Source organism: Phascolarctos cinereus, unplaced genomic scaffold (assembly GCF_003287225.1).
Source record: "Phascolarctos cinereus isolate Bilbo 61053 unplaced genomic scaffold, phaCin_HiC Scaffold_2;HRSCAF=192, whole genome shotgun sequence".
NCBI classification, from domain to species: Eukaryota; Metazoa; Chordata; class Mammalia; order Diprotodontia; family Phascolarctidae; genus Phascolarctos; species Phascolarctos cinereus.
The window spans coordinates 30,150,393-30,158,668 of record NW_027555625.1 but is presented as its reverse complement, the minus strand read 5'-3'; the positions used below and the strand labels follow the sequence as shown (position 1 = coordinate 30,158,668).

The 8,276-nt window shown below is 37.4% G+C and overlaps 1 pseudogene; it reads left to right on the top strand.

Moving 5' to 3' along the window:
* Window positions 1-7,323: 7,323 nt before the first annotated feature.
* Window positions 7,324-7,908, top strand: LOC110196354 (RNA polymerase II subunit A C-terminal domain phosphatase SSU72 pseudogene; annotated as a pseudogene).
* The last annotated feature ends 368 nt before the right edge of the window (window positions 7,909-8,276 follow it).

Sequence of the window (8,276 nt, the reverse complement as noted above, 5' to 3'; positions counted from 1 at the left end):
GTTACAAGATTTTCAGCAGTGACATCCCTCAATGTCCATATATTCTGTTCTATAGGGAAGCCCAATCTGCATTGGTATACATTGTGTAATAATATCAATGAAATTATGGATCCTTGACTTGTTGAAGTAATTAGTTCTCTAATTAACTCTGTGAGATAGGTTCTGAAAGGTGTAGAGGGGATCAAAGAAGTCATCTAGTCCAACTCTCATTTAACAGATAATGCAATCAATTTTACAGATAATGGAGAAGTCAAGGAGCTTGAACACAATTACAAATCTGGGATTAGAAAAGGTTTTCTTACTCTAATTCATGGCTGCACATTGAGTCATATAGGGAGATATTTCATCAGCCTATTAGATCTAAACTTTCAAGGCTTTTTAGAACATTGTTCATATGTGGATATATATTGCTTATAAAAAATGACTTTTAACAAGTGAGTAAAAGCAGGCCTCTCAGCTCCTGCATTGGCTTACAACTTGATGGTAGTAAAGGGCAATTTATATATGTTCGAAATTGACAACAATTCTGTTAAAATATTCTAGATACTAAACTGGCTTTTCTCACAAGTATTAAATTTTTATGGTATAGCCTTAAAAATAAATTCAATGGGCCAGTCTTGGTTTCTATTTTATCTATTAAAAATATCCATAGAATTATGTTACTCCCTTGCCCAGGAATTTTCAGTGCTAGTGACTGTCATCTCCAACTGTTGTTATTGTTCAGTTGTTTCAGTCACATCTGACTCTTCATGAACCTATTTGGGATTTTCTTGGCAAAGATACTGGAGTGATTTGCCATTTCCTTATCCAGCTCATTTTACAGATGAGGAAACTGAAGCAAACAGGGTTAAATGATTTGCTAGTAAGTGTCTGAGCCCAGATTTGAAATGAGGAAGATGAGTCTTCCTGACTTCTTTTCACTGAACCACCTAGCTACCCCTCTTCTCTAATATTTCTTTTATATCTATTTTGTGTGTAATTATATGTTCACATGGTGTTACAACCAATGTAATCTTTATTTGAATGTAAGCTCCCTGAGGGAAGTAGCTGTATTGACTTTGCATGCTTTTTTTTGCAAACTTTTGCATTTACATAATGAAATAATTTTTTCTTTGTATTTATTACATTTTTGAAAGCTTAGCACTATGCCTGGCACACAGAAAATGTTTTAACCCATTGATTTATCAAGGCATCATTTCTTTTTTTTTCATTGTCCCCATAGTTTAGCCTACTTCCTGGAACAAAGTATGAACTTAATAAATGCTTATTGTTTGACAAATGTAATATTTGGATGCTAGCAACTCACTTGTGTATAGGGCAGTTAGCATTCACAAAGCCCTTGCCTCACAAAAATACGAGGTACATTGTGTAAGTACTCTGACTGTAGTAGATCATTGTCTTTCTTTTTATCTCCAATGCTTACCTGAGTGCCTAGTAATTAAAAAAAAAAGGCTGTTTCCTGACTTTGCTTTACAAATTATGAATCTGAGGCACAGAGACATTAGATGGCTTCTCCAAGGCTACACAGCTAGTAAGGGTGAGAGCAACATTAGTCATTTTATAGGATCTCCAAATTTTACAGCTGCATTTTATTGCAAGTGCCCTGTCATCCAACTCATATTTGAAGTATACCCAGAGTAAAATACAACAGAAAGTGGTATTTACTATAAGGAATGTAATTTGAACATAAAACAAAAAACATGTCAGATTCATGTATAGTTACCCACACTCTTTGGCTTAGTGTGAGCCTAGGCTCCATGGCCAGCACATTTCATAAAATGTCATTTGTGAGCCACTGAAAGGACTTTCTACCTACCTCAAAGTATCCCCATCACCACCCTAGAAAAAATCTTTGATTTCCATAATGTTCTCTCTTTTTGGCATGAAAGCAAAGAGGCTATACAGAAAGAGTCATAGTGATGCTGATCATAGCTCCCCTATCTGTATGTGTATAGTTTACAGAGCACTACCCACAAAACCTCTATGACATAGGTAGTACAATTTTTCTTTTGGCTTTATAAATGATGAAACAGAAATATTTGAGAGTCGAGCTGCCTTGCCCTACTTACAAAGCTGTTGAATGGAGTAGTTGAGACTTTAATGCAGGGTATCTGTCACTGATTCTGCTCCTTTTTTCCCAGGATATTACATCTTCACTGCACACATTACATCTTATAATTGACGTAGTTATAAGGTTAATTCATATCACTTTTTAGGATCGTCATGAAATAAGGCACAAGGCATATAAGTAGAGCAGTGCTATGACAATGAAGTTCCAGGGAACCAGGAGAGGATCAAAGGCTTTGGGACTTGTGAGGAGAGGTGAAAAAAGAGGGAAAGTTTTGGGGGGCAGGAATGAGGAGAGAATTAAAACACTGAAAAGTCATATACTAAATAATTTCAATCTATGTCAGATTTTCTTCTAATTTTAGTCATAATAGGCGTACTTACAATGGTACTAGAATACTTCAAGAAAAATACTTCCTTTTTGTATAAAAGTGATGATAATGATGATGGTGGTGGTGCTAGTGGTAGGGCTGGTAGTGATTGCGATGATTGGCAGTATGTCATGATAGATAGAAGATGTGCCTCGGAATAAGGAAAACATTAGTTCAACTCCTTTCTCTCATACATACTAGCTATATGACCATAGGCAAGTCATTTAGTCTATAAGTAATGGCCAAGTTCCCAATCTGCACTGCTAAGGAGAATTTCAAAAGAAAATGGAAGCTCCCTACCCTTATAAAATCACAGATATATATCTTATTTATTCTAGGAGAGTTAACCTCCTAATTGGCCTCAAATGTCTTTCCTTACCTATCCATCTTCTATGTAATTGCACAAGTGATGTTTCCAAAGAAAAAGTCTGACAGGTCACTATCCCTCACAATAAATTTGGTAGCTCCAAATTGTCTCAAAGATCAAATATAAGCTTCTATATTTGTCTTTTACAGTTCCTCTCAACCTTGCTCCAATATACCTTTCCAGATATATTGTACACCATTCCCTTCAAAATACTACATCATACAGATGAATTGCTTTTCTTGCTGTTCCTCATATATGATGTTACCCCCTTTCTATATTTTCACACTAGCTAATTTCCATGCCTCCAATACACTCCCATCTAATTTCTGCCTCTTAGAATCACTTGTTTGCTTTAAAATTTTACTCAAGTGCCATATTTCACATTAAGCCTTCTTGATCCTCCCAGCTAATTGTGTTTGAATCCCTGCAAATTTGTTTTCTATTTATTCTGCATTAATTCCCAATATACTTATTTATTTGTATGCAGCCTCTCTGGGTAAAATATAGCCACCTTGAAATCCATAATTATTTTAAGTTTGGTTTTATATCCCAATGCCTGGCACAATGCTTGACACATTGCATGTTGTTGATTATTGATTGATATTTTGGCAGTTAAGTTACCTCTGTCCAATCTATCTTTTGTTCCCTGCAGGACCTTGTGCCTGATTGCCTACAGTTTCAATTATATTGTCCTTTCCACATTTTTATGTTTTTTTTCAAAATTATTTTTTTTTCAAATTACCTTAGCATGCATGGTTGTATATTGGAATCATAACATGATAAAGCTGTGGAAAGTTTTATTGATTACTGAAAATCTTCAATTTTCAATCACTATATCCCCTGTACTGTGCATTAGATGATGAATCAAGTGTTAAAACAATCATTCCATTGTCTTTCTATTCCTCTCTTCATTTTTCTCTCCTTCCCTTCCTTACTTCTTTATTTCCTTCCTTTCTTCATTCTTTCCTTCCTTTCTTCATTCTTCCCCCTCTTTCTGTTTTCCCTCTCACCTTCTATTCTTCTCTCCCTCCCTTCTTTTCCACCCTTCTTTTTCCCCTTTTCTTTTTTGCCTGCAAATCTGGCTTCTCATTTTAAGAAGCCAGGAAACATACAATAACTATAACTATAATACTAAATTTAAACTTGCTCTATTTGTGGGAAACAGTTCATGATCCCCGTTGTGTACTGAGTATCCATGAGTCGAATCCACCCCCTACCCCGATCCCAAGTTAATTTTATTTTGATGGGACAGGGTTATTACAAGGGCATCAGTGATAAGTATCTTGGGTTTAAGTCAATGCCTCAACAAATAGCTCTCTGGAGAGAGTATTTACTGTGGCCATGTTACCCAGGAGCTCATCGTTGTCCCCATTCATCTTATTTATAACCAACTGCTAAAATGTCAAGTTGATCTGGTAGTTCTAAGTCATTCCAAAATAAGTAAGTGAAAATTAGAGAGCTGTGAGCATGTGGTTTGCTGGGAGATGAATACGCTATCAATCCATGCTTAGAGAAATTGGGGCACTTATTACTGTCCTTGAAGTGAGAATAATGTTGGCTTTTATGTGCGCTTAAAACTAGGATTTGTGATTCAGGAAGTGGGTACATCCACATACAAGCAGTCAAGGCTGACTAATCAGCACCATGGTCAGGGAATGTTGTACCTATGGAGTTCTGCTATGTCAATGTTGTGAAAGTTTCTCACCATCTTTACTTTGAACCATCTAAATTGCCTATTTTTTTCTCCTGCCTTCATTCTTTCTGTTCTCTCATCCATATATTATGTAGCTTAAATCTATATTCCTGAAACCCAGAGCTGATATCATAAGACCCAATTCCCTTCAAAAAATATTATTAGTAGCTTCCTTTTAGCCTATAGGATAAAATATAAAACACTCAGTCTGACATTTAAGGCCTGCACAATATGGCTTCTACATAGGTTTCCTAATTATTTCATATGTCTTCTCTTTAAATGTTCTCTATTTAAATCAAATGACTATACTAGTGGCTCCCAATAAAAATGTTTTATCTCCCACCTCCTCATTTTTTGCAAAAGTGGTCCCCCTTGTCTGGCTGACTCTTCACTCTTACCCTCCATTTTCTTCATATGCAAGTTGCGACCTCCTAGAGAGACCTTTCCTAATCCCCCATCCTAAATAATGAAGGCTTTCTTATTCTTGAAATTATTTTGTCCTGTTTTATATATTATTTGTTGACTTATTTGCGTTCCTTCTTGTTCTCCTCCAAGAGAATGTCAGCTACTTAAGGGGGGGGTGGTTTAAGGAGGAAGGGAGTAATAATGATTTTATTCTTTTTTTATGGACAGTGCACAGAATGGTGGTTTGAACATAATGAGCACTTAATGCATAGTTGTTGGTTTAAATGAAATCAACTAAGTGAATTTCAATACAAAATGAAGTTCTTTATAGAAATGAAAACTCACAAAAGTTTGGTTGGAGTAAAAATACAATGGTTCATTCAGTGTTTGGTTAAGCCTTTCTGAAATATTTAGAGGCAGAATAATCTTTCAACTCAAGCTTTCAGAAGTACAACATATAAGTCCAAACACAATTCTTTTTTAAAAAATGTTCTCCAAGAGTAATAATAATAATAGCTAACATTTATATAACACATTTATATGTGTCAGGAACTGTGCTAAGCACTTTGTAATTATTTCATTTGATTCTTATAACAACTCTGGAAGGCATGTGCTATTATTATCCCCATTTTACAGATAAGGAAATGGAGAAAAACAGAGGTTACCTACTTGATCAGGGTCACACATCTATGTAGTTGCTATAGGAGGCCCAATCTGAATTCAGGTCTTCCTGACTCCAGGCCCACTAAAACATCTGGGCTGGGTTTGCTTAATGACTCATGCAAATGTTTAGCACATGCCACTTATTGTAAAGCCGATAATTCTTTCTTTGTGAAAATAAAAAAAAAAAGAGGAGGAGGAGGAGAAACTTTGAACCTTCAATTAGAGAGGCAAGGGTATTGAAGAGGTATGAATTCAAATGAGATGATTTTCACTGAACTTTCAATCAGAGAGGCAAGGGTATTCAAGAGGTGTGAATTCAATTGAGATGATTTTGGCTGAACTTTCAGTCAGAGAGGCAAGGGCATTGCAGAAGTGTGAATTCAACTGAAATGAGTTTGGCTAAACTTTCAATCAGAGATGCAAGTGTGTTCAAAAGGTGAGAATTCAACTGTAACGATTTTGGCTGAACTTTCAATTAGGGAGGCAAGGGTATTGAAGAGGTGTGAATTCAATTGAGATGATTTTGGCTAAACTTTCAACCAGCGAGACAAGGGTATTGAAAAGGCGTGAATTCAACAGAAATGATTTTGAATAATTCCTTATTCTATATTTGTGGCCCTACAGAAGTCACCAAACCTTTCTGGGCCTAATTTTTCTCACTGATTGCAAACTCACCACCTCATCCTTAACTTCACCTAATTCAGCCCTATTGAGATGAGCAGAACAAGTAAATCTCATTTCTTTTGTATGTGTCATCTATTTTTGAGTTAAAACCACGTTATCAGAAAACCTGTTAACAAACATGAAAATATTTAGCGTGCAAAGGCTATCAAAATCACCTATTCACTTACCCTTTTAGGTTTCAACGACTCCTTTAGCCATCTGTTGAGGTCTGTGGAAGTCATCTCAGAACAATTTCTAAATCTATAGAATTACAAAAGAAGCCAATTAAATTGAAATACAATTGTTTAAATATGATTTTTAAAACCCACAAAGTTCCCTCGGGCACTATTAAAAACACCCAATCTAAGATGTACATGACAGCCATCTTGAAGCATTTCAAGTGCAAGCATGTACTTTGCTTTCTTCTACACAAAATCGTTTAATCAAGAAAATATTTTATTAGAAGCGTACTCAGTGCTAAGCACTCTGCGAGCCTCCCTGGTACAACCTCAAAAGTAAACCAGTCTCAGCTCCCAAGGATCAGTCTATCAAGTGAGGCAGCATGTGCTAATATAATAAAACACACGATGGATACATACACTTATGTGTGTAAATTGATGATATTATTTTAAAACACTCTAAACTTCTCATCGTACTCCTGTAAATACTAACACACATCTGCAGCAAAATCCTGCCTATTTGCCAAACTCAAAACTTTTAAGGCTACACCCCAATGGAAATGGTGCGATTTCGAGCCCTGGGTTAGGATTCAGGTTGTGGTTGTTCTAATCCTGCTCTCTCACTATCTTACCGTGTTACCGTGGAGAAGTCACTTAACCTCTCTAGGTTTCAGTTTCTCACTACTGAAAACGATGAGTTAACCGTCTATTATCGGGGTGGGGACGGGGTGGGGGGGAGGGAGGGGCGGAGAAAGAGAGGTGTGATCTCGTCCAGGCTGCTATTTAATCCGCCTGGCTGGAGCTAGCATCACTTTGCTCGCCCAGCTGAGGTTGTTGCTTCAGCAACGTCCACGGGCTCCCCACAACCTCCTTTTCGCTACTGTTGCCGCCGTCCTCAGCCCTCTCGCCTCTAGCATGCAGTCGTCACAGCTGCGAATCGCCGTGGTGTGCTCCAGTAACCAGAACCGAAGCATGGAAGCTCACAACCTCCTCAAGAAGCGAGGATTCAGAGTCAGATCCTTTGGAACAGGAACTCGTGTGAGACTCCCAGGACCAGCACCGGACAAGCCGAATGTGTATGATTTCAAAACAACATATGATCAGATGTACAGTGATCTGCTTAATAAAGACAGAAAACTGTATACATGCAATGGTGTTTTGCACATGTTGGGTAGAAATAAGAGAATAAAGCCCCGGCCAGAGAGATTCCAACACTGTAAAGATTCGTTTGATCTCATCTTTACCTGTGAAGAGAGAGTCTACGACAAGGTAGTAGAAGATTTAAATTCCAGAGATCAGGAGAGCTTCCAGCCAGTCCACGTGATTAATGTGGACATTCCAGATAATGAAGAAGAGGCCACTCTAGGAGCCTTTCTCATTTCTGAGCTCTGTGAGTGTATACAGCAGATAGAAGACATGGAAAACGACATAGATGAACTGCTGCAGGAATTTGAGGAGCAAAGTAGTATGACTTTCCTCCACACCGTCTGTTTTTACTGAAGCCCACATTGTTTTCTTAGTCTCTAGTCTAAGGAAGCATGCCCTCAAGTTTTGTGACTCCTCCCTCTTCTCTCTTTAGACCAATTTTCAATCTCCCTTTTCTTAATACGTTTTTTCCCCCTTTGATGGTGTTTGTTTTTACTTTCTGGTATTTTGGTATTTATTTTCTGGTATTTTGCCAGGGCACAGTGCATAGAGCACTGGGGTTGGAATCAGAAGACTCATCTTCCTGAGTTTCAATCTGGCATCAACACGTAGTAGCTGTGTGATGTGGGCAAGTCACTTAACTCTGTTTGCCTCAGTTCCTAATCTATAAAATCAGTTGGAGAAGTAAATGGCAAACGACTTCCCTATCTTTGCCAAGAAAA